Source organism: Garra rufa, chromosome 1, assembly GCF_049309525.1.
Source record: "Garra rufa chromosome 1, GarRuf1.0, whole genome shotgun sequence".
Classification (NCBI taxonomy): Eukaryota; Metazoa; Chordata; class Actinopteri; order Cypriniformes; family Cyprinidae; genus Garra; species Garra rufa.
Window position 1 is genome coordinate 94,369,133 of NC_133361.1, and position 24,060 is coordinate 94,393,192.

Genomic DNA, 24,060 nt, shown 5'->3' on the forward strand with positions numbered 1-24,060 from the left:
AACAGCAATGAGGAGGATTCGGATCTGTATGAGGTGGATGAAGAGGTGGAGATCGAAGGAAAGGAAGGTGAAGCGACTGGAGAAGAAAGAAGGGATGCATGGAGTGGAGAAGAAAGAACAGTGGAGTGGAGAGCGATTGAGAATGTGAGCAGTCAAGAGGAGGAGGCTCCAGGGCAGAGGCAGAGAGAGAGAAAGAAAAAAGAAAGAAAGGAGAGCGGAACCCGGAAAGGAGATGGCTATGAAGGGCTTGGAGTGTGAAAATGGAGAAGGGGAAACAGCGAAAGGTGATGGAGAGAGTCAGGAGGGTGACAGTGCAAAAGGGCAAGGCGAAAAGCTGCAGGTGGAGGGATGTGGAGGAGTGCCAGAGAGTCTAGAGACAATCGAGGACGAGGACATGGACACAAGCGAAGGAAAAAGGGTGCAGAAGAAAAGAAAGAAGAAAGAAATGGAGGAGCACACTGCAGAAAGTAAGTGCATGGATTGAGCAAAATGAGTATGATTTTTTTCAAAATTATGATACTTGCTATGTGGGGCATTATGAACATTGCCTGTTTGAATAGCAATGGGTTAAGAGATGAAAATAAGTTTGAGAAGGTGAAGGGTTTGTTAAAAGCGGATATACTCTGTTTGCAAGAGACACACTGGTCTGATGAAATAATGGACAACATAAGAAAGAGGTGGGAAGGTGAAATTATTTCTAATCATGGGACTGCAAAATCCTGTGGCGTGGCAACCCTGATAAAAGGAGATCGATTAAACAATGTGAAGCAAATATACAAGGATGGAAATGGGAGATTGTTAGTGATTGAATTTGTATTTCACAATGAACTGTTCAGGCTGATAAACATTTATGCACCTAACACAGAAAATGAAAGAAAAGAAGTCTTTAAAGAAATTAAGCCGCTGTGTAAAGGCAACTTTATAATAGTCGGTGACTTTAATGTATGGTGCACAAGACTGGACGCGTCAAGCAGCGCAAACTTTAAGTCAGATGTATCCAGAAAATATTTAACTGAATGGATGCAAAATGAGGACATAGTTGATGTATGGAGGGATGAGAATCCCTACAAAAAAGACTTCTCTAGAAGACAATTGGTGATGGGAGTCTTGAAACAAAGCCGTATAGATTTATGTTTAACCAAAAGGGAAATGTTAAAATATATAAAAAATGTGAGATATAAGTTTGTGGGAGTAAGTGACCATGCTATGATGATGGTAAAGATGGGTGTGAACGAGGAGGAGAGGGGGGGAGGAATGTGGTGTTTGAATGCAGACTTGCTAAAAGAAGAGGCATATAAAGAAAATATCAGAAAATGTATAGATTATGAAATGGAAAATATCTTATTTGATGAAAATGTATGTGAGTGGTGGGAAAAAATGAAAGGGATAATTAAAAAAAGAAGTATTAGATATGCCAAACAAAGGAATTTTAAGAGAAGGAGCAAAGTTGAGGTAATGCAAAATGAATTGAAGAGGGAAGCAGAAAAAATAGAAATTAATCCCGAGCAAGATAAAGAACGCTTTATGCAGATAAATGCAGAAATAGAGGAGTATGAAAAAGAAAAAAGTAAGGGTGCAATAATAAGGAGTAGAGCGCAGTATGCGTTAGAGGGAGAAAGAAGCACAAAGTTCTTTCTAAACTTAGAAAAGAAAAAGCAGATGAAAAAGTATATAACAGAGTTGGAAAATGAAAAAGGAGATAAGATTACTGATTATGTGGAGATAATAAGAGAAGTAGAAATATTTTATAAGAAGCTATTTAAGAAAGAAGGGGTTAAACAGGAGTGTGTGGAGGAAGTTTTGAACTCTGTGAGTGTGAGGTTAAGTGAAAGTGAGAAAAATATATGTGAAAGTGACATAGGTATCGAAGAAATAAAAGAAGCAATAAAACAGACAAAGAAGAATAAAAGCCCGGGCTCAGACGGCTTAACGCATGAGTTTTACAAGACTTTTGAAGAGACTGTAGCACCAATATTGTGGAAGGTTTATAGAAGTATGGAAGAGAGAGGTGAAATGCCAGAGTCTATGGGGCTAGGAGTAATCACAATACTATATAAAAATAAAGGAAGTCCACTTAAGCTAGAAAATTATAGACCGTTGAGTCTGTTAAACACGGATTATAAAATACTGACAAAAGTGCTGGCAAATAGGATAAAAGAGGTGGTAGGGTCAATAGTATCACCAAGCCAAGCTTATAGCATAAAGGGAAGAGACATTACAGATACAATTTGCACAACAAGGGACGTAGTAGAAGGGATGGGGAAAGATGGGAAAGGGGGATTGGTTTTATCTATAGACTTAAATAAGGCTTTTGATAGGGTGGAACATAGCTTTATAGAACAGACAATGGGGAGATTTGGGTTTGGAGAGAGAATGCAAAAGTGGATAAAATTAATATATGTAAATGCTAAAAGTTGTGTTAAGGTTAATGGGGTGTTAACTGACCCCTTTCAGTTAGAGAGGTCAGTAAGGCAAGGCTGTCCGTTGTCTGCAATATTGTATTCAATAACAGCTGAGCCACTGGCGACACTCATCAAAAATGACAAGGAAATAAAAGGTATTCAAATACCAAATGGAGGATTGAGTGTAATACATCAATATGCAGATGATACAACTTTTACAGTTAGGGATATAGAGAGTATAAATAAAATTAGAAAACAGATGGAAAAATATGGGAAAGCGTCAGGTGCTAAAATAAATGTGGAAAAATCTGAAATAATGAGTATAGGAGGAATAAGGGTGGAAGGGTCAGATGTTCCATTTAAAATAACGAAAGATTTTATAAAAATTTTAGGGGTAAACGTAGGAGAGAATGCAAAAGAGGCAAGAGATGCAACATGGTCAGGAGTGCTAAACAAAATCAAGCAAGTGTTACAGTTTTGGAGACTAAGGGAATTAAGACTAAGAGGAAAAGTGGTAGTGGTTAATTCTTTATTGTTAACTAAATGTAATTATGTGATGGGAGCAATTGATTTACCAGACTGGGTGTTAAATGGAATAAAAGAGGCTGTGAATATTTTTGTGTGGGGTGGGAAAGGAGTAAAAATATCAGCAAAAACATTAATAGCAGATTACAGTGAGGGGGGTTTGAAATTGATGGATTTAGATGTGAAAAGGAAAGCAATAAGAGTTAAGACAATAAAAAAGTATTTATGTGGCAAAGTAGAATGTGGATGGAAGGGGTATATGAGAAAATATTTAAATGAAGGAGGAGGGTGTGGTGAAGAAGGAGTGTTTATGGTTTTAAAAAAGCCAATGATTGAAAAGTTGCCTTTGTTTTACCAAGAAGTGTTTACTGCATGGGCTGAATTTGTGATAAATGTAAACTATGAATGTGAAAACATAAACCAAATACACAATCAGCCAATTTTCCTGAACCCAAGAATAAGGAGGGGAGGGAAAATGCTTTACAACAGACTGTTCATGAGAGCGGGGGTAAGGAAAGTAAAGGATATGGCTTACGAATATGTAAAAGGTTTTTTACCGAATAGAGCAATATATGATTGTGTGGTGGGGTGGGATGATGAAATTGAGAAAGCAAAAGTGGATGGTGAATGTGAAAACATTAAAAAAAGCCTGCCTGAAAGGTGGGTAGAAAGGATTGAAAGGGAAACTGTTAAAGTGGGAGATTGGGGAATGCCTGAAATGTACATTGTGGAAAATGGGAGAAAAAAGTTTTTGTGGGAGATAAATGTGAAAACTGTATACAAAATGATGGTCAGAAAGGAGATCAAAGTGCCTGCATCAGAAGCGGTATGGCCAAGATTGTTTCCTGATTTGAAAGTAAAAACAATATGGAGAAACTTAAATATAAAATACAACGGACTAGACTGTGAGAACTTGGACTTCAAGCTACGACACAATAGAATCTATACAAAGGTGGTAATTCATCAAATGAATAAAAATGTGAGTAGAGAATGTGATATATGTGAGACAGAGCCAGAAACTTTGATGCACATTTTCTTTGAGTGCAAGGAACTTGAGGAGTTTCATGGAAAAATGAAAAAACTGATAAAAGATGGAATGGGAAAAGGGGTTGCAGAAGATGAGTGGAAAAAACTGTTTTTGTTTGGTGAATGTACAAATTATAAGGATAGGAAGGTGAACTTTTGGAATTTGATTCTAAGTAATGCAAGGTATGCAATATGGGTGAGGAGGAATATGGCATACTATGAGAGAAAGAAAGTAGATGTGACTAAAATGTTCAAGAGTATTGTTAGAAAGAATGTGTATATAATGTGGAAATACCTAAGCAAAGAAGAATTTGAAAAAGCATTTGTAGAAGAAAGTGGATTTATATGTACAAAAGAAAGGTTTAGTTTAACATTTTGAAAAGAAATGGTTATATTTAAGTTAGGTATTTTTGTTTTGGGTTTTTGGTTTCGTTTGAGTGATATAAAGGAGGGTTAAATTCAAAGCTCATGCTGTATATGCTAAATTGTCTTCAAATGTAATAAGATTGAAAGGTGTAATGAATGAAAAATGAGTTATGTAAATATTATTTTGTACTTTTTGATAATAAAAAAAAAAAAAAAAAAAAGAGCGCCCGATCTCGTCTGATCTCGGAAGCTAAGCAGCGTCGGGCCTGGTTAGTACTTGGATGGGAGACCGCCTGGGAATACAAGGTGCTGTAAGCTTTTGCCTTTTCTTCACTATTTATATAATATGCTGGCTTTTAGAAAGACGTGTTTTACCGCTCTATTTATTACAATCATTTAAATGTATTATAGAGTTTTAAGTGTTTTACATGTTTTTTAGGCCATTTTATTACTCTTAACATTTTAAGTGTATGTGTCTTTAATAAATGGATGGTTGGCCTGTCATGTGACTAGACACATGACAGGAAGCAGGAAGTACAACTGTATAAGAGAGCAGCATGACAAGCAAAGGACAGTCACCAAACTGTTGGATTGAGGAGTTGCTAATTTTAGAGCTCAACTTTCCATTCACCACCTGCAAACTTTGGATTACACTTTCTGTGGATTGTATATACACTGGTGGACACTCACATTGGACTTATCAACACACTGGGATTCTTGGACTGTTTTTAGGGTATGGACAAATGAACTGTATTGTTTTAACAGAGTTTACCTGTTTTTAGGGTATGGACAAATTAACTGTATTCTTTTAACAGAGTTGACCCTAGTTTTATCGTGTTGTTTTAAAGTCTTTTATGTGAACCTTGTAAATACACCAAATCTATTTAAACCAATTTTCTTTTATGTCTCATTCTTTTAACCACTAGTCATCTCTCACAGTTAAATCTGACACCATTTTAGTCTTGTAACTCGGCTGATAAGGCCGATTGTTACACTTTTATGGGAGACCGCCTGGGAATATCAGGTGCTGTAAGCTTTTGGCTTTTCTTCACTATTTATATAATATGCTGGCTTTTACGGAGGCTAATCTTTAAATAGCCCACTTTTTGGAGCAGCCCTCGATTATGGCCATACCGCGCTGAGAGCGCCTGACCTCGTCTGATCTCGGAAGCTAAGCAGCGTCGGGCCTTGTTAGTACTTGGATGGGAGACCGCCTGGGAATACCAGGTGCTGTAAGCTTTTGCCTTTTCTTCACTATTTATATAATATGCTGGCTTTTACGGAGGCTGATCTTTAAATAGCCCACTTTTTGGAGCAGCCCTCGCTTATGGCCATACCGCGCTGAGAGCGCCCGATCTCGTCTGATCTCGGAAGCTAAGCAGCGTCGGGCCTGTTTAGTACTTGGATGGGAGACCGCCTGGGAATACCAGGTGCTGTAAGCTTTTGCCTTTTCTTCACTATTTATATAATATGCTGGCTTTTAGAAAGACGTGTTTTACCGCTCTATTTATTACAATCATTTAAATGTATTATAGAGTTTTAAGTGTTTTACATGTTTTTTAGGCCATTTTATTACTCTTAACATTTTAAGTGTATGTGTCTTTAATAAATGGATGGTTGGCCTTTCATGTGACTAGACACATGACAGGAAGCAGGAAGTACAACTGTATAAGAGAGCAGCATGACAAACAAAGGACAGTCACCAAACTGTTGGATTGAGGAGTTGCTAATTTTAGAGCTCAACTTTCCATTCACCACCTGCAAAATTTGGATTACACTTTCTGTGGATTGTATATACACTGGTGGACACTCACATTGGACTTATCAACACACTGGGATTCTTGGACTGTTTTTAGGGTATGGACAAATGAACTGTATTCTTTTAACAGAGTTTACCTGTTTTTAGGGTATGGACAAATGAACTGTATTCTTTTAACAGAGTTGACCCTAGTTTTATCGTGTTGTTTTAAAGTCTTTTATGTGAACCTTGTAAATACACCAAATCTATTTAAACCAATTTTCTTTTATGTCTCATTCTTTTAACCACTAGTCATTTCTCACAGTTAAATCTGACACCATTTTAGTCTTGTAACTCGGCTGATAAGGCCGATTGTTACACTTTTATGGGAGACCGCCTGGGAATATCAGGTGCTGTAAGCTTTTGGCTTTTCTTCACTATTTATATAATATGCTGGCTTTTACGGAGGCTAATCTTTAAATAGCCCACTTTTTGGAGCAGCCCTCGATTATGGCCATACCGCGCTGAGAGTGCCCGACCTCGTCTGATCTCGGAAGCTAAGCAGCGTCGGGCCTGGTTAGTACTTGGATTGGAGACCGCCTGGGAATACCAGGTGCTGTAAGCTTTTGCCTTTTCTTCACTATTTATATAATATGCTGGCTTTTACGGAGGCTGATCTTTAAATAGCCCACATTTTGGAGCAGCCCTCGATTATGGCCATACCGCGCTGAGAGCGCCCGACCTCGTCTGATCTCGGAAGCTAAGCAGCGTCGGGCCTTGTTAGTACTTGGATGGGAGACCGCCTGGGAATACCAGGTGCTGTAAGCTTTTGCCTTTTCTTCACTATTTATATAATATGCTGGCTTTTACGGAGGCTGATCTTTAAATAGCCCACTTTTTGGAGCAGCCCTCGCTTATGGCCATACCGCGCTGAGAGCGCCCGATCTCGTCTGATCTCGGAAGCTAAGCAGCGTCGGGCCTGTTTAGTACTTGGATGGGAGACCACCTGGGAATACCAGGTGCTGTAAGCTTTTGCCTTTTCTTCACTATTTATATAATATGCTGGCTTTTAGAAAGACGTGTTTTACCGCTCTATTTATTACAATCATTTAAATGTATTATAGAGTTTTAAGTGTTTTACATGTTTTTTAGGCCATTTTATTACTCTTAACATTTTAAGTGTATGTGTCTTTAATAAATGGATGGTTGGCCTTTCATGTGACTAGACACATGACAGGAAGCAGGAAGTACAACTGTATAAGAGAGCAGCATGACAAACAAAGGACAGTCACCAAACTGTTGGATTGAGGAGTTGCTAATTTTAGAGCTCAACTTTCCATTCACCACCTGCAAAATTTGGATTACACTTTCTGTGGATTGTATATACACTGGTGGACACTCACATTGGACTTATCAACACACTGGGATTCTTGGACTGTTTTTAGGGTATGGACAAATGAACTGTATTCTTTTAACAGAGTTTACCTGTTTTTAGGGTATGGACAAATGAACTGTATTCTTTTAACAGAGTTGACCCTAGTTTTATCGTGTTGTTTTAAAGTCTTTTATGTGAACCTTGTAAATACACCAAATCTATTTAAACCAATTTTCTTTTATGTCTCATTCTTTTAACCACTAGTCATCTCTCACAGTTAAATCTGACACCATTTTAGTCTTGTAACTCGGCTGATAAGGCCGATTGTTACACTTTTATGGGAGACCGCCTGGGAATATCAGGTGCTGTAAGCTTTTGGCTTTTCTTCACTATTTATATAATATGCTGGCTTTTACGGAGGCTAATCTTTAGATAGCCCACTTTTTGGAGCAGCCCTCGATTATGGCCATACCGCGCTGAGAGTGCCCGACCTCGTCTGATCTCGGAAGCTAAGCAGCGTCGGGCCTGGTTAGTACTTGGATTGGAGACCGCCTGGGAATACCAGGTGCTGTAAGCTTTTGCCTTTTCTTCACTATTTATATAATATGCTGGCTTTTACGGAGGCTGATCTTTAAATAGCCCACATTTTGGAGCAGCCCTCGATTATGGCCATACCGCGCTGAGAGCGCCCGACCTCGTCTGATCTCGGAAGCTAAGCAGCGTCGGGCCTTGTTAGTACTTGGATGGGAGACCGCCTGGGAATACCAGGTGCTGTAAGCTTTTGCCTTTTCTTCACTATTTATATAATATGCTGGCTTTTACGGAGGCTGATCTTTAAATAGCCCACTTTTTGGAGCAGCCCTCGCTTATGGCCATACCGCGCTGAGAGCGCCCGATCTCGTCTGATCTCGGAAGCTAAGCAGCGTCGGGCCTGTTTAGTACTTGGATGGGAGACCGCCTGGGAATACCAGGTGCTGTAAGCTTTTGCCTTTTCTTCACTATTTATATAATATGCTGGCTTTTAGAAAGACGTGTTTTACCGCTCTATTTATTACAATCATTTAAATGTATTATAGAGTTTTAAGTGTTTTACATGTTTTTTAGGCCATTTTATTACTCTTAACATTTTAAGTGTATGTGTCTTTAATAAATGGATGGTTGGCCTTTCATGTGACTAGACACATGACAGGAAGCAGGAAGTACAACTGTATAAGAGAGCAGCATGACAAACAAAGGACAGTCACCAAACTGTTGGATTGAGGAGTTGCTAATTTTACAGCTCAACTTTCCATTCACCACCTGCAAACTTTGGATTACACTTTCTGTGGATTGTATATACACTGGTGGACACTCACATTGGACTTATCAACACACTGGGATTCTTGGACTGTTTTTAGGGTATGGACAAATGAACTGTATTCTTTTAACAGAGTTTACCTGTTTTTAGGGTATGGACAAATGAACTGTATTCTTTTAACAGAGTTGACCTAGTTTTATCGTGTTGTTTTAAAGTCTTTTATGTGAACCTTGTAAATACACCAAATCTATTTAAACCAATTTTCTTTTATGTCTCATTCTTTTAACCACTAGTCATCTCTCACAGTTAAATCTGACAACATTTTAGTCTTGTAACTCGGCTGATAAGGCCGATTGTTACACTTTTATGGGAGACCGCCTGGGAATACCAGGTGCTGTAAGCTTTTGCCTTTTCTTCACTATTTATATAATATGCTGGCTTTTACGGAGGCTAATCTTTAAATAGCCCACTTTTTGGAGCAGCCCTCGATTATGGCCATACCGCGCTGAGAGCGCCCGACCTCGTCTGATCTCGGAAGCTAAGCAGCGTCGGGCCTGGTTAGTACTTGGATTGGAGACCGCCTGGGAATACCAGGTGCTGTAAGCTTTTGCCTTTTCTTCACTATTTATATAATATGCTGGCTTTTACGGAGGCTGATCTTTAAATAGCCCACTTTTTGGAGCAGCCCTCGCTTATGGCCATACCGCGCTGAGAGCGCCCGATCTCGTCTGATCTCGGAAGCTAAGCAGCGTCGGGCCTGGTTAGTACTTGGATGGGAGACCGCCTGGGAATACCAGGTGCTGTAAGCTTTTGCCTTTTCTTCACTATTTATATAATATGCTGGCTTTTAGAAAGACGTGTTTTACCGCTCTATTTATTACAATCATTTAAATGTATTATAGAGTTTTAAGTGTTTTACATGTTTTTTAGGCCATTTTATTACTCTTAACATTTTAAGTGTATGTGTCTTTAATAAATGGATGGTTGGCCTGTCATGTGACTAGACACATGACAGGAAGCCGGAAGTACAACTGTATAAGAGAGCAGCATGACAAACAAAGGACAGTCACCAAACTGTTGGATTGAGGAGTTGCTAATTTTAGAGCTCAACTTTCCATTCACCACCTGCAAACTTTGGATTACACTTTCTGTGGATTGTATATACACTGGTGGACACTCACATTGGACTTATCAACACACTGGGATTCTTGGACTGTTTTTAGGGTATGGACAAATGAACTGTATTCTTTTAACAGAGTTTACCTGTTTTTAGGGTATGGACAAATGAACTGTATTCTTTTAACAGAGTTGACCTAGTTTTATCGTGTTGTTTTAAAGTCTTTTATGTGAACCTTGTAAATACACCAAATCTATTTAAACCAATTTTCTTTTATGTCTCATTCTTTTAACCACTAGTCATCTCTCACAGTTAAATCTGACACCATTTTAGTCTTGTAACTCGGCTGATAAGGCCGATTGTTACACTTTTATGGGAGACCGCCTGGGAATATCAGGTGCTGTAAGCTTTTGGCTTTTCTTCACTATTTATATAATATGCTGGCTTTTACGGAGGCTAATCTTTAAATAGCCCACTTTTTGGAGCAGCCCTCGCTTATGGCCATACCGCGCTGAGAGCGCCCGATCTCGTCTGATCTCGGAAGCTAAGCAGCGTCGGGCCTGGTTAGTACTTGGATTGGAGACCGCCTGGGAATACCAGGTGCTGTAAGCTTTTGCCTTTTCTTCACTATTTATATAATATGCTGGCTTTTACGGAGGCTGATCTTTAAATAGCCCACATTTTGGAGCAGCCCTCGATTATGGCCATACCGCGCTGAGAGCGCCTGACCTCGTCTGATCTCGGAAGCTAAGCAGCGTCGGGCCTTGTTAGTACTTGGATGGGAGACCGCCTGGGAATACCAGGTGCTGTAAGCTTTTGCCTTTTCTTCACTATTTATATAATATGCTGGCTTTTACGGAGGCTGATCTTTAAATAGCCCACTTTTTAGAGCAGCCCTCGCTTATGGCCATACCGCGCTGAGAGCGCCCGATCTCGTCTGATCTCGGAAGCTAAGCAGCGTCGGGCCTGTTTAGTACTTGGATGGGAGACCGCCTGGGAATACCAGGTGCTGTAAGCTTTTGCCTTTTCTTCACTATTTATATAATATGCTGGCTTTTAGAAAGACGTGTTTTACCGCTCTATTTATTACAATCATTTAAATGTATTATAGAGTTTTAAGTGTTTTACATGTTTTTTAGGCCATTTTATTACTCTTAACATTTTAAGTGTATGTGTCTTTAATAAATGGATGGTTGGCCTTTCATGTGACTAGACACATGACAGGAAGCAGGAAGTACAACTGTATAAGAGAGCAGCATGACAAACAAAGGACAGTCACCAAACTGTTGGATTGAGGAGTTGCTAATTTTAGAGCTCAACTTTCCATTCACCACCTGCAAAATTTGGATTACACTTTCTGTGGATTGTATATACACTGGTGGACACTCACATTGGACTTATCAACACACTGGGATTCTTGGACTGTTTTTAGGGTATGGACAAATGAACTGTATTCTTTTAACAGAGTTTACCTGTTTTTAGGGTATGGACAAATGAACTGTATTCTTTTAACAGAGTTGACCCTAGTTTTATCGTGTTGTTTTAAAGTCTTTTATGTGAACCTTGTAAATACACCAAATCTATTTAAACCAATTTTCTTTTATGTCTCATTCTTTTAACCACTAGTCATTTCTCACAGTTAAATCTGACACCATTTTAGTCTTGTAACTCGGCTGATAAGGCCGATTGTTACACTTTTATGGGAGACCGCCTGGGAATATCAGGTGCTGTAAGCTTTTGGCTTTTCTTCACTATTTATATAATATGCTGGCTTTTACGGAGGCTAATCTTTAAATAGCCCACTTTTTGGAGCAGCCCTCGATTATGGCCATACCGCGCTGAGAGTGCCCGACCTCGTCTGATCTCGGAAGCTAAGCAGCGTCGGGCCTGGTTAGTACTTGGATTGGAGACCGCCTGGGAATACCAGGTGCTGTAAGCTTTTGCCTTTTCTTCACTATTTATATAATATGCTGGCTTTTACGGAGGCTGATCTTTAAATAGCCCACATTTTGGAGCAGCCCTCGATTATGGCCATACCGCGCTGAGAGCGCCCGACCTCGTCTGATCTCGGAAGCTAAGCAGCGTCGGGCCTTGTTAGTACTTGGATGGGAGACCGCCTGGGAATACCAGGTGCTGTAAGCTTTTGCCTTTTCTTCACTATTTATATAATATGCTGGCTTTTACGGAGGCTGATCTTTAAATAGCCCACTTTTTGGAGCAGCCCTCGCTTATGGCCATACCGCGCTGAGAGCGCCCGATCTCGTCTGATCTCGGAAGCTAAGCATCGTCGGGCCTGTTTAGTACTTGGATGGGAGACCGCCTGGGAATACCAGGTGCTGTAAGCTTTTGCCTTTTCTTCACTATTTATATAATATGCTGGCTTTTAGAAAGACGTGTTTTACCGCTCTATTTATTACAATCATTTAAATGTATTATAGAGTTTTAAGTGTTTTACATGTTTTTTAGGCCATTTTATTACTCTTAACATTTTAAGTGTATGTGTCTTTAATAAATGGATGGTTGGCCTTTCATGTGACTAGACACATGACAGGAAGCAGGAAGTACAACTGTATAAGAGAGCAGCATGACAAACAAAGGACAGTCACCAAACTGTTGGATTGAGGAGTTGCTAATTTTACAGCTCAACTTTCCATTCACCACCTGCAAACTTTGGATTACACTTTCTGTGGATTGTATATACACTGGTGGACACTCACATTGGACTTATCAACACACTGGGATTCTTGGACTGTTTTTAGGGTATGGACAAATGAACTGTATTCTTTTAACAGAGTTTACCTGTTTTTAGGGTATGGACAAATGAACTGTATTCTTTTAACAGAGTTGACCTAGTTTTATCGTGTTGTTTTAAAGTCTTTTATGTGAACCTTGTAAATACACCAAATCTATTTAAACCAATTTTCTTTTATGTCTCATTCTTTTAACCACTAGTCATCTCTCACAGTTAAATCTGACAACATTTTAGTCTTGTAACTCGGCTGATAAGGCCGATTGTTACACTTTTATGGGAGACCGCCTGGGAATACCAGGTGCTGTAAGCTTTTGCCTTTTCTTCACTATTTATATAATATGCTGGCTTTTACGGAGGCTAATCTTTAAATAGCCCACTTTTTGGAGCAGCCCTCGATTATGGCCATACCGCGCTGAGAGCGCCCGACCTCGTCTGATCTCGGAAGCTAAGCAGCGTCGGGCCTGGTTAGTACTTGGATTGGAGACCGCCTGGGAATACCAGGTGCTGTAAGCTTTTGCCTTTTCTTCACTATTTATATAATATGCTGGCTTTTACGGAGGCTGATCTTTAAATAGCCCACTTTTTGGAGCAGCCCTCGCTTATGGCCATACCGCGCTGAGAGCGCCCGATCTCGTCTGATCTCGGAAGCTAAGCAGCGTCGGGCCTGGTTAGTACTTGGATGGGAGACCGCCTGGGAATACCAGGTGCTGTAAGCTTTTGCCTTTTCTTCACTATTTATATAATATGCTGGCTTTTAGAAAGACGTGTTTTACCGCTCTATTTATTACAATCATTTAAATGTATTATAGAGTTTTAAGTGTTTTACATGTTTTTTAGGCCATTTTATTACTCTTAACATTTTAAGTGTATGTGTCTTTAATAAATGGATGGTTGGCCTGTCATGTGACTAGACACATGACAGGAAGCCGGAAGTACAACTGTATAAGAGAGCAGCATGACAAACAAAGGACAGTCACCAAACTGTTGGATTGAGGAGTTGCTAATTTTAGAGCTCAACTTTCCATTCACCACCTGCAAACTTTGGATTACACTTTCTGTGGATTGTATATACACTGGTGGACACTCACATTGGACTTATCAACACACTGGGATTCTTGGACTGTTTTTAGGGTATGGACAAATGAACTGTATTCTTTTAACAGAGTTTACCTGTTTTTAGGGTATGGACAAATGAACTGTATTCTTTTAACAGAGTTGACCTAGTTTTATCGTGTTGTTTTAAAGTCTTTTATGTGAACCTTGTAAATACACCAAATCTATTTAAACCAATTTTCTTTTATGTCTCATTCTTTTAACCACTAGTCATCTCTCACAGTTAAATCTGACACCATTTTAGTCTTGTAACTCGGCTGATAAGGCCGATTGTTACACTTTTATGGGAGACCGCCTGGGAATATCAGGTGCTGTAAGCTTTTGGCTTTTCTTCACTATTTATATAATATGCTGGCTTTTACGGAGGCTAATCTTTAAATAGCCCACTTTTTGGAGCAGCCCTCGCTTATGGCCATACCGCGCTGAGAGCGCCCGATCTCGTCTGATCTCGGAAGCTAAGCAGCGTCGGGCCTGGTTAGTACTTGGATTGGAGACCGCCTGGGAATACCAGGTGCTGTAAGCTTTTGCCTTTTCTTCACTATTTATATAATATGCTGGCTTTTACGGAGGCTGATCTTTAAATAGCCCACATTTTGGAGCAGCCCTCGATTATGGCCATACCGCGCTGAGAGCGCCTGACCTCGTCTGATCTCGGAAGCTAAGCAGCGTCGGGCCTTGTTAGTACTTGGATGGGAGACCGCCTGGGAATACCAGGTGCTGTAAGCTTTTGCCTTTTCTTCACTATTTATATAATATGCTGGCTTTTACGGAGGCTGATCTTTAAATAGCCCACTTTTTAGAGCAGCCCTCGCTTATGGCCATACCGCGCTGAGAGCGCCCGATCTCGTCTGATCTCGGAAGCTAAGCAGCGTCGGGCCTGTTTAGTACTTGGATGGGAGACCGCCTGGGAATACCAGGTGCTGTAAGCTTTTGCCTTTTCTTCACTATTTATATAATATGCTGGCTTTTAGAAAGACGTGTTTTACCGCTCTATTTATTACAATCATTTAAATGTATTATAGAGTTTTAAGTGTTTTACATGTTTTTTAGGCCATTTTATTACTCTTAACATTTTAAGTGTATGTGTCTTTAATAAATGGATGGTTGGCCTTTCATGTGACTAGACACATGACAGGAAGCAGGAAGTACAACTGTATAAGAGAGCAGCATGACAAACAAAGGACAGTCACCAAACTGTTGGATTGAGGAGTTGCTAATTTTAGAGCTCAACTTTCCATTCACCACCTGCAAAATTTGGATTACACTTTCTGTGGATTGTATATACACTGGTGGACACTCACATTGGACTTATCAACACACTGGGATTCTTGGACTGTTTTTAGGGTATGGACAAATGAACTGTATTCTTTTAACAGAGTTTACCTGTTTTTAGGGTATGGACAAATGAACTGTATTCTTTTAACAGAGTTGACCCTAGTTTTATCGTGTTGTTTTAAAGTCTTTTATGTGAACCTTGTAAATACACCAAATCTATTTAAACCAATTTTCTTTTATGTCTCATTCTTTTAACCACTAGTCATTTCTCACAGTTAAATCTGACACCATTTTAGTCTTGTAACTCGGCTGATAAGGCCGATTGTTACACTTTTATGGGAGACCGCCTGGGAATATCAGGTGCTGTAAGCTTTTGGCTTTTCTTCACTATTTATATAATATGCTGGCTTTTACGGAGGCTAATCTTTAAATAGCCCACTTTTTGGAGCAGCCCTCGATTATGGCCATACCGCGCTGAGAGTGCCCGACCTCGTCTGATCTCGGAAGCTAAGCAGCGTCGGGCCTGGTTAGTACTTGGATTGGAGACCGCCTGGGAATACCAGGTGCTGTAAGCTTTTGCCTTTTCTTCACTATTTATATAATATGCTGGCTTTTACGGAGGCTGATCTTTAAATAGCCCACATTTTGGAGCAGCCCTCGATTATGGCCATACCGCGCTGAGAGCGCCCGACCTCGTCTGATCTCGGAAGCTAAGCAGCGTCGGGCCTTGTTAGTACTTGGATGGGAGACCGCCTGGGAATACCAGGTGCTGTAAGCTTTTGCCTTTTCTTCACTATTTATATAATATGCTGGCTTTTACGGAGGCTGATCTTTAAATAGCCCACTTTTTGGAGCAGCCCTCGCTTATGGCCATACCGCGCTGAGAGCGCCCGATCTCGTCTGATCTCGGAAGCTAAGCATCGTCGGGCCTGTTTAGTACTTGGATGGGAGACCGCCTGGGAATACCAGGTGCTGTAAGCTTTTGCCTTTTCTTCACTATTTATATAATATGCTGGCTTTTAGAAAGACGTGTTTTACCGCTCTATTTATTACAATCATTTAAATGTATTATAGAGTTTTAAGTGTTTTACATGTTTTTTAGGCCATTTTATTACTCTTAACATTTTAAGTGTATGTGTCTTTAATAAATGGATGGTTGGCCTTTCATGTGACTAGACACATGACAGGAAGCAGGAAGTACAACTGTATAAGAGAGCAGCATGACAAACAAAGGACAGTCACCAAACTGTTGGATTGAGGAGTTGCTAATTTTAGAGCTCAACTTTCCATTCACCACCTGCAAAATTTGGATTACACTTTCTGTGGATTGTATATACACTGGTGGACACTCACATTGGACTTATCAACACACTGGGATTCTTGGACTGTTTTTAGGGTATGGACAAATGAACTGTATTCTTTTAACAGAGTTTACCTGTTTTTAGGGTATGGACAAATGAACTGTATTCTTTTAACAGAGTTGACCCTAGTTTTATCGTGTTGTTTTAAAGTCTTTTATGTGAACCTTGTAAATACACCAAATCTATTTAAACCAATTTTCTTTTATGTCTCATTCTTTTAACCACTAGTCATCTCTCACAGTTAAATCTGACACCATTTTAGTCTTGTAACTCGGCTGATAAGGCCGATTGTTACACTTTTATGGGAGACCGCCTGGGAATATCAGGTGCTGTAAGCTTTTGGCTTTTCTTCACTATTTATATAATATGCTGGCTTTTACGGAGGCTAATCTTTAAATAGCCCACTTTTTGGAGCAGCCCTCGATTATGGCCATACCGCGCTGAGAGCGCCTGACCTCGTCTGATCTCGGAAGCTAAGCAGCGTCGGGCCTTGTTAGTACTTGGATGGGAGACCGCCTGGGAATACCAGGTGCTGTAAGCTTTTGCCTTTTCTTCACTATTTATATAATATGCTGGCTTTTACGGAGGCTGATCTTTAAATAGCCCACTTTTTGGAGCAGCCCTCGCTTATGGCCATACCGCGCTGAGAGCGCCCGATCTCGTCTGATCTCGGAAGCTAAGCAGCGTCGGGCCTGTTTAGTACTTGGATGGGAGACCGCCTGGGAATACCAGGTGCTGTAAGCTTTTGCCTTTTCTTCACTATTTATATAATATGCTGGCTTTTAGAAAGACGTGTTTTACCGCTCTATTTATTACAATCATTTAAATGTATTATAGAGTTTTAAGTGTTTTACATGTTTTTTAGGCCATTTTATTACTCTTAACATTTTAAGTGTATGTGTCTTTAATAAATGGATGGTTGGCCTTTCATGTGACTAGACACATGACAGGAAGCAGGAAGTACAACTGTATAAGAGAGCAGCATGACAAACAAAGGACAGTCACCAAACTGTTGGATTGAGGAGTTGCTAATTTTAGAGCTCAACTTTCCATTCACCACCTGCAAAATTTGGATTACACTTTCTGTGGATTGTATATACACTGGTGGACACTCACATTGGACTTATCAACACACTGGGATTCTTGGACTGTTTTTAGGGTATGGACAAATGAACTGTATTCTTTTAACAGAGTTTACCTGTTTTTAGGGTATGGACAAATGAACTGTATTCTTTTAACAGAGTTGACCCTAGTTTTATCGTGTTGTTTTAAAGTCTTTTATGTGAACCTTGTAAATACACCAAATCTATTTAAACCAATTTTCTTTTATGTCTCATTCTTTTAACCACTAGTCATTTCTCACAGTTAAATCTGACACCATTTTAGTCTTGTAACTCGGCTGATAAGGCCGATTGTTACACTTTTATGGGAGACCGCCTGGGAATATCAGGTGCTGTAAGCTTTTGGCTTTTCTTCACTATTTATATAATATGCTGGCTTTTACGGAGGCTAATCTTTAAATAGCCCACTTTTTGGAGCAGCCCTCGATTATGGCCATACCGCGCTGAGAGTGCCCGACCTCGTCTGATCTCGGAAGCTAAGCAGCGTCGGGCCTGGTTAGTACTTGGATTGGAGACCGCCTGGGAATACCAGGTGCTGTAAGCTTTTGCCTTTTCTTCACTATTTATATAATATGCTGGCTTTTACGGAGGCTGATCTTTAAATAGCCCACATTTTGGAGCAGCCCTCGATTATGGCCATACCGCGCTGAGAGCGCCCGACCTCGTCTGATCTCGGAAGCTAAGCAGCGTCGGGCCTGGTTAGTACTTTTATTGGAGACCGCCTGGGAATACCAGGTGCTGTAAGCTTTTGCCTTTTCTTCACTATTTATATAATATGCTGGCTTTTACGGAGGCTGATCTTTAAATAGCCCACTTTTTGGAGCAGCCCTCGCTTATGGCCATACCGCGCTGAGGGCGCTAGAGAGCCAGCAGGTAGTGCTAGGTTTGCAGTGCAGAGATACTCTCTGAATCCATTTGTTTGACAATCTCTTTTCTGAAATACTTAATTTTCTTTTTGATTTTGGACTTTGGGAATTCGTTGTTGGAAAGTCAGAGTTAACCCTGATCACTTCCCCCAACAGCTTAGGCTGTGTGGGGGACTTTTTGGACTCTTCCTGGTTGAAGCATGCTGCAGATGCACATCATGGCTACAGACAAAGAAACAGTGCAAACAACAATGATAAAAGGTAGCAATGGGAAGAATGAAGAGGACGATCAAAGAAGTGGAAAAGACAACCAAGTAGTGATTCAAAAGCAGCAGAAAACAATTAAAGTCACAGGAGATCTGCAGAGAGAAAGAGAAGAAAACAACCAAGGAGTGCAAGGAGGAACAAAAGGAAAATATAGCAAAGACCTGACATTGGAGGTGGAAGTGGAGGGAACAGAAAAGATTTCCATGATGGATTTGCTGAGGGGAGTAAAGAAGGAGTGTGGAGAGGTGATCGGCTGCAGAGTGAGAGGTGAAAGGATGTATGAACTCACAATGAAGGATGAAGAGGCAAAGCATAAACTAATGGATGGCGTGAGAGTACAAGGAGTGATGGTGCATGCAAGGGAAGTTATGAATAATGACATGGTGGTGTCTTTTATAAACTTGCCAGTATACTTAGAGGATGAGAAGATACTCTTCAAACTACAAGAGTGGGGAGTACGACCACTCTCACCAATAAAACGTCGGTTATGGCCTGGAACGGATATAGCTGATGGAACCTGGTTCTTAAAGGTTCGTTTTACGGAACAGGTATGTTCACTTCCATACTCCACAAAGTTTGAGACTCTGAGAGGCACCGAATATTTTCGCGTCATCCATGATAGACAAGTACGTGTTTGCAGACTTTGTATCAAGCCAGAGCACATATTCAGAGAGTGCCCTGAATTAAAGTGCTTCAAATGTGGTGGAGGAGGACATTATGCAAGAGATTGTGAAGAATGGATGCGATTAGAGAGAGAGCGAGTAGTTGGACAAGAAGATGATGAAAGGAGGTACAGTGATCTGACAGAGGAACAAGAGGTGGAAGTGGCTGGTGTTGTGAGTGGGGGAGGTAAAGATGGAGCTGAGGCTGGTGAAAAAAGAAGCAAAATGGAGCGGCGAGACAGAATTGGGAGCAAGGGTGAAAAGGATGGCGAGGAGGAGGAGATGGAACAGTCGGAACAGAGCGAGGAAGACAAAGGTGAAAGTAAAGTGAAAGGAAAAGGTAAAGAGGATGAAAAGAAAGAGATGGAACAGGAACTGAAAGAAAGTAAAGGTGAAGAAAATAGGAATGGGGGACAAAAAGATGGACTGAAAGCAAAGATTAAAAGACTCAGTGCAAAGAGGAAGTCTGAGACGGACGGAGAACAGAGTGAACAGATCAAGGAACCACGGGCAGGTATTTGATGCCTTATTTAATTATATGTGGTTTTGTTTTTCAATTTTATTTAGTTTTCTTTAGCTACTCTCATGGCCACTGTAACTTCAATAAATATAAATGGGTTAAGGAATAAAAGCAAGATGAAAGAGTTATTATTTACATATAGGAGTGATATAATTTGTATACAGGAGACAAATTGGGAAGAGGATAAAGTGAGAGAGATGAGAGAGGAGTGGAGAGGGGATATTTATTATAATAATGGAGCAAAAAATGCAAGAGGTGTGGCAGTACTTTTTAAAAAAGATAGTGTCAAAGGTATAAGGGAGGTATATAAAGATCAGAGGGGAAGGATCTTGGTAGTTGAATTTACATATAGAGATATAGATTTTAGATTAATAAATATATACGTTCCGAATATAGAAGTAGATAGGAGGGAAATATTGGAAGAATTAAAAGAATTAGTTGTGGGGAAATGTATTGTAGTGGGGGATTTTAATATAAAATGTAGCAGATTAGATGTGGGCAAGGGCGTAAAATTTAGATGGGAGAAATCTAGGGGAATGTTGATGGAGATAATGAGAGAGAAGGGGTTAATAGATGTGTGGAGGTATGAAAATCCAGAAAAAAGAGAATTTACTAGGAGGCAATTAAAAGAAGGTATATTAAAACAGAGTAGAATAGATTTAGTGTTAGTTAAGGAGGAAATCATTAGATACATAGATGGGACAAGGCATCAAGGAAATAGTTTAAGTGATCATGATGGTGTTAGGTTCAGAATTAAGATAGGGAGTGAGGAGGTAGGAGGAGGGATGTGGATATTGAATGCAGGATACATTGGAGAGGAAGAATATGAGATACAGATGAAGGATCTAATAAATAGAGAAAATGAGAAGATAGATGAGTATAAAAGAGAGGGAGGATTAGATGACAGAATAGGGGAAAGATGGGAGAAAATGAAAGACCAGATTAAGTTCATCAGTATAAAATATAGTAAGAAAAGATGGGAAAAGATGAAGAAGGAAGAAGAGTTGCTGAAAGAAAGATTGAGGGAAGAATTAAACAAGGCTGAAGATGAAGAAGGATATAGTATGGAAAAATATATAGAGGCTAAGATAGCACTGGAGAAATTTGAGAGGGAGAAATGTAGAGGAGCAATTCTAAGAAGTAGGGCAAAATATGCATTAGAAGGTGAGAAATGTACAGGGTATTTCTTAGGGCTAGAGAAAAGGAGACAAAGTAAAACATATATAAACGAAATAAATACAAAGGAAGGCAAAACAACAAAAGACTACGTAGAGATTTTGGAGAGAGTGCAAGAATTCTATGAAGATTTATACAAGAGGGGAGGAGCAGATGAGAAAATCATAGAGGAAGTATTAGAAAGTGTAGGGAATATTCTAAGTGAGGAAGATAGGGAATGGTGTGATAAGGAGATAGAGGAAGAGGAGGTGAAAGAGGCAATAGGGGGGTTGAAAAATGGAAAAAGTCCGGGGAGTGATGGGATCGGTATTGAATGGTATAAAACATATAAGGAAGGGGTAGCACCAATTCTAGTTGAAGTTTTTAAGGGGATAGAAAGAACAGGAGTAGTGCAAGATAGAATGGTGGAGGGAGTGATAGCTTTAGTGTATAAGAAGGGAAATAGATTAGATATGGAGAACTATAGACCAATCAGTCTATTAAATGTGGATTATAAAATACTGACTAAAGTTTTAGCGAATAGAGTGAAAAGAGTGATAGGAAGTATAGTTCAACCAACACAGAGTTACAGTATACCAGGCAGGGATATAGCGGACACGATAGGGACCGTTAGGGATGTTATGGAGCATATTAAACGAGATGAGAAGGGAGGGATAGTATTAGGGATTGATTGGAATAAAGCTTTTGATAGAGTGGAACACAAATATTTATTTAGGGTATTAGAGAAGTTTGGATTTGGGGTGAAAGTGATAGGATGGATAAGAAGACTATATGAAAAAGCAAAAAGTTGCATAAAAATAAATGGAGTGCTAACAGACAAGTTCGATGTAGGAAGATCAGTAAGACAGGGATGTCCCCTGTCAGCATTATTGTATGCCATTTCAGTAGAGCCTCTAGCTACTTTAATTAAGAGAGATAAAAGAGTAGTGGGCATTGAGTTGCCATATGGAGGGATGTGTACTATAAACCAATATGCAGATGATACTACAATCACAGTGAGAGAAGGAAACAGTGTAAAAAGAGTTTTAGAGATAGTGAAGAGGTATGGGAAGGCATCAGGGGCAAAAATAAATATGGAGAAATCAGAACTAATGTATATAGGGGAGGTAGAGAGAGTAGAGGTAGGGTTAAGAGTGGAGGAAAGATATGTGAAAGTATTAGGGGTATATTTAGGGGTGCAAAGCAAAGAGGCAAGAGATGTGACTTGGACCGGGGTGATTAACAAAATAAGAACAGTATGTGCAGCATGGAAAGGGAGAAAATTGAAATTAAATGGGAAAGTAATAGTGGTAAATAGCCTGTTATTGTCAGTATGTGTGTATGTGATGAGTGTAATGGAAATGCCAGGGTGGGTGTTGAATGAATTGAATAAAATTGTAGGTGATTTTATATGGGGCGGCAAAGGGGTGAAAATTGCACAGAAAACATTGGTGGGTAAGAGATGGGAAGGGGGTTTAAACTTGATGGACTTAGAAACAAAAAGAGCCGCAATGAGAATAAAAACAGTAATAAAATATATGGGAGGGAGATGGGATTATGGATGGAAGGAGTTCTTAAGAAAGTATGTTGATGACGTGGGAGGAATAGGAGATAATGGTTGGTACATGGGCTTCAAGCAATCAATGACGGGAGGAATACCAGAAATATATCGGGAGGTTTTAGAGGCATGGAGGCATTTCCTACCCAAATTAGAGTATGAGTGTGAAGATATAAATGTGATTAAAAATCTGCCACTATTTCTGAATGAAAAAATTAAGTATAAAAATAAAACATTGTATGAACATAAATTTATAGAAGGGGGCATAAAACAAGTAAAGGATATAATGTACGAAGTTATTCCAGGATTTCTTAGAGATAACTGCATTTATGATTCTGTGTGTGATTTAGATGGAATGGAGAATAGAGAGAAAGTGAATACAATATATGACAAAATTAAAACAAGTATACCCTTGCAATGGACTAAGGTGATTAAAAGTGAATGTGTCTCTAAAGAAGAGCAATGTATGCCAGAGATGTATGTGCATGATAATGGTGAAAAGTACAAAATTAAGAATATGAGTGTAAAGAATGTATACAGGAGATTAATCGGTGATGTTATAAAAGAACCAGCGGCAGAAAAAGTGTGGAAGAAAGTGTTTGAGGATCTGGATGTGAAAAAAATCTGGTCAAACCTAAATATAAAATACAACAGTATTGATTGTGAGAACAATGACTTTCTGATAAGACATAATAGAATTTACACGAATGTGGTGTTAAATAAAATAAACAATGATGTCAATGTGATGTGTGATGTGTGTGATAATGGCCATGAGAGTTTTTTACATTATTTTCTGAGATGTGAAGCTTTGGTTGGTTTCTTTGATTTTCTTAAAAGTATATTAATAGAAAACTGGGGTGTGCAAGTGAAGTCAGAGGAGGAATGGGGGAAAATATTTTTGTTTGGAATTGTTGGGAAAAGGAAAAAAAGGGATATCTGTCTAATTAATTTTCTTTTAAGTCATGCTAGACTAGCAGTGGTTCTAAGAAGGAACTATGCACATTTTGAGGGTAGGACGATGAAAGTTAAAGATATATTTAAGTTAATAACACAAAGAGATGTGGAGTTGATTTGTAAGTTTGGAGAGAAAAAGGCAAAAGAATTTTTTATAGACACAAATAAGTTCATATATCAAGATGTGGGTGGGAAAATCTGCTTTAATTGGTAGGAAGCAATCATTTGATTTGAGAAGGGTAGTAGACATATCTCTTGTATATTTCATTTATGTATCTGTATTTTCCTTTTTTTGTGCAAAATAATGGATGTCAATTGAAAGATGACTCATATGAATGTAACAAATTGTGTTGAGTGAGTGTGAATGTGATGGAAAACTGTAATTGAAAATTTGTGAATTGAAAATAAAAAAAAGATAAAAAAAAAAAGAGAGCGCCCGACCTCGTCTGATCTCGGAAGCTAAGCAGCGTCGGGCCTTGTTAGTACTTGGATGGGAGACCGCCTGGGAATACCAGGTGCTGTAAGCTTTTGCCTTTTCTTCACTATTTATATAATATGCTGGCTTTTACGGAGGCTGATCTTTAAATAGCCCACTTTTTGGAGCAGCCCT

At 39.5% G+C, this 24,060-nt stretch overlaps 28 non-coding genes across 28 annotated transcripts; all 28 read left to right on the top strand.

The window, feature by feature from the left end:
- Nucleotides 1-5,439: 5,439 nt before the first annotated feature.
- LOC141345145 (5S ribosomal RNA) lies at nucleotides 5,440-5,558 on the top strand. The gene has a single exon (XR_012356955.1). It is a non-coding gene; the product is annotated as a 5S ribosomal RNA (ribosomal RNA).
- Nucleotides 5,559-5,642: 84 nt separating this feature from the next.
- LOC141309622 (5S ribosomal RNA) lies at nucleotides 5,643-5,761 on the top strand. The gene has a single exon (XR_012347320.1). It is a non-coding gene; the product is annotated as a 5S ribosomal RNA (ribosomal RNA).
- An 802-nt stretch (nucleotides 5,762-6,563) lies between these two features.
- LOC141345701 (5S ribosomal RNA) lies at nucleotides 6,564-6,682 on the top strand. Its single transcript, XR_012357066.1, has one exon. It is a non-coding gene; the product is annotated as a 5S ribosomal RNA (ribosomal RNA).
- An 84-nt stretch (nucleotides 6,683-6,766) lies between these two features.
- On the top strand, nucleotides 6,767-6,885 carry LOC141319339 (5S ribosomal RNA). The gene has a single exon (XR_012353600.1). It is a non-coding gene; the product is annotated as a 5S ribosomal RNA (ribosomal RNA).
- Nucleotides 6,886-6,969: 84 nt separating this feature from the next.
- LOC141297638 (5S ribosomal RNA) lies at nucleotides 6,970-7,088 on the top strand. Its single transcript, XR_012341423.1, has one exon. It is a non-coding gene; the product is annotated as a 5S ribosomal RNA (ribosomal RNA).
- Nucleotides 7,089-7,890: 802 nt separating this feature from the next.
- Nucleotides 7,891-8,009, top strand: LOC141345708 (5S ribosomal RNA). The gene has a single exon (XR_012357067.1). It is a non-coding gene; the product is annotated as a 5S ribosomal RNA (ribosomal RNA).
- Nucleotides 8,010-8,093: 84 nt separating this feature from the next.
- LOC141319340 (5S ribosomal RNA) lies at nucleotides 8,094-8,212 on the top strand. The gene has a single exon (XR_012353601.1). It is a non-coding gene; the product is annotated as a 5S ribosomal RNA (ribosomal RNA).
- An 84-nt stretch (nucleotides 8,213-8,296) lies between these two features.
- On the top strand, nucleotides 8,297-8,415 carry LOC141309633 (5S ribosomal RNA). Its single transcript, XR_012347321.1, has one exon. It is a non-coding gene; the product is annotated as a 5S ribosomal RNA (ribosomal RNA).
- An 801-nt stretch (nucleotides 8,416-9,216) lies between these two features.
- Nucleotides 9,217-9,335, top strand: LOC141319419 (5S ribosomal RNA). The gene has a single exon (XR_012353677.1). It is a non-coding gene; the product is annotated as a 5S ribosomal RNA (ribosomal RNA).
- Nucleotides 9,336-9,419: 84 nt separating this feature from the next.
- LOC141292408 (5S ribosomal RNA) lies at nucleotides 9,420-9,538 on the top strand. Its single transcript, XR_012340511.1, has one exon. It is a non-coding gene; the product is annotated as a 5S ribosomal RNA (ribosomal RNA).
- An 801-nt stretch (nucleotides 9,539-10,339) lies between these two features.
- LOC141318175 (5S ribosomal RNA) lies at nucleotides 10,340-10,458 on the top strand. Its single transcript, XR_012352507.1, has one exon. It is a non-coding gene; the product is annotated as a 5S ribosomal RNA (ribosomal RNA).
- Nucleotides 10,459-10,542: 84 nt separating this feature from the next.
- Nucleotides 10,543-10,661, top strand: LOC141345152 (5S ribosomal RNA). Its single transcript, XR_012356958.1, has one exon. It is a non-coding gene; the product is annotated as a 5S ribosomal RNA (ribosomal RNA).
- An 84-nt stretch (nucleotides 10,662-10,745) lies between these two features.
- Nucleotides 10,746-10,864, top strand: LOC141309644 (5S ribosomal RNA). The gene has a single exon (XR_012347322.1). It is a non-coding gene; the product is annotated as a 5S ribosomal RNA (ribosomal RNA).
- An 802-nt stretch (nucleotides 10,865-11,666) lies between these two features.
- LOC141345714 (5S ribosomal RNA) lies at nucleotides 11,667-11,785 on the top strand. Its single transcript, XR_012357072.1, has one exon. It is a non-coding gene; the product is annotated as a 5S ribosomal RNA (ribosomal RNA).
- Nucleotides 11,786-11,869: 84 nt separating this feature from the next.
- On the top strand, nucleotides 11,870-11,988 carry LOC141319342 (5S ribosomal RNA). The gene has a single exon (XR_012353603.1). It is a non-coding gene; the product is annotated as a 5S ribosomal RNA (ribosomal RNA).
- An 84-nt stretch (nucleotides 11,989-12,072) lies between these two features.
- Nucleotides 12,073-12,191, top strand: LOC141318355 (5S ribosomal RNA). The gene has a single exon (XR_012352675.1). It is a non-coding gene; the product is annotated as a 5S ribosomal RNA (ribosomal RNA).
- An 801-nt stretch (nucleotides 12,192-12,992) lies between these two features.
- Nucleotides 12,993-13,111, top strand: LOC141319420 (5S ribosomal RNA). The gene has a single exon (XR_012353678.1). It is a non-coding gene; the product is annotated as a 5S ribosomal RNA (ribosomal RNA).
- An 84-nt stretch (nucleotides 13,112-13,195) lies between these two features.
- LOC141292416 (5S ribosomal RNA) lies at nucleotides 13,196-13,314 on the top strand. Its single transcript, XR_012340512.1, has one exon. It is a non-coding gene; the product is annotated as a 5S ribosomal RNA (ribosomal RNA).
- An 801-nt stretch (nucleotides 13,315-14,115) lies between these two features.
- Nucleotides 14,116-14,234, top strand: LOC141318176 (5S ribosomal RNA). The gene has a single exon (XR_012352508.1). It is a non-coding gene; the product is annotated as a 5S ribosomal RNA (ribosomal RNA).
- An 84-nt stretch (nucleotides 14,235-14,318) lies between these two features.
- Nucleotides 14,319-14,437, top strand: LOC141345159 (5S ribosomal RNA). Its single transcript, XR_012356959.1, has one exon. It is a non-coding gene; the product is annotated as a 5S ribosomal RNA (ribosomal RNA).
- An 84-nt stretch (nucleotides 14,438-14,521) lies between these two features.
- Nucleotides 14,522-14,640, top strand: LOC141309655 (5S ribosomal RNA). Its single transcript, XR_012347323.1, has one exon. It is a non-coding gene; the product is annotated as a 5S ribosomal RNA (ribosomal RNA).
- Nucleotides 14,641-15,442: 802 nt separating this feature from the next.
- LOC141345720 (5S ribosomal RNA) lies at nucleotides 15,443-15,561 on the top strand. The gene has a single exon (XR_012357073.1). It is a non-coding gene; the product is annotated as a 5S ribosomal RNA (ribosomal RNA).
- Nucleotides 15,562-15,645: 84 nt separating this feature from the next.
- LOC141319343 (5S ribosomal RNA) lies at nucleotides 15,646-15,764 on the top strand. The gene has a single exon (XR_012353604.1). It is a non-coding gene; the product is annotated as a 5S ribosomal RNA (ribosomal RNA).
- Nucleotides 15,765-15,848: 84 nt separating this feature from the next.
- On the top strand, nucleotides 15,849-15,967 carry LOC141318356 (5S ribosomal RNA). The gene has a single exon (XR_012352676.1). It is a non-coding gene; the product is annotated as a 5S ribosomal RNA (ribosomal RNA).
- An 802-nt stretch (nucleotides 15,968-16,769) lies between these two features.
- Nucleotides 16,770-16,888, top strand: LOC141345165 (5S ribosomal RNA). Its single transcript, XR_012356963.1, has one exon. It is a non-coding gene; the product is annotated as a 5S ribosomal RNA (ribosomal RNA).
- Nucleotides 16,889-16,972: 84 nt separating this feature from the next.
- On the top strand, nucleotides 16,973-17,091 carry LOC141309666 (5S ribosomal RNA). The gene has a single exon (XR_012347324.1). It is a non-coding gene; the product is annotated as a 5S ribosomal RNA (ribosomal RNA).
- Nucleotides 17,092-17,893: 802 nt separating this feature from the next.
- LOC141345727 (5S ribosomal RNA) lies at nucleotides 17,894-18,012 on the top strand. Its single transcript, XR_012357074.1, has one exon. It is a non-coding gene; the product is annotated as a 5S ribosomal RNA (ribosomal RNA).
- Nucleotides 18,013-18,096: 84 nt separating this feature from the next.
- LOC141346107 (5S ribosomal RNA) lies at nucleotides 18,097-18,215 on the top strand. The gene has a single exon (XR_012357144.1). It is a non-coding gene; the product is annotated as a 5S ribosomal RNA (ribosomal RNA).
- The last annotated feature ends 5,845 nt before the right edge of the window (nucleotides 18,216-24,060 follow it).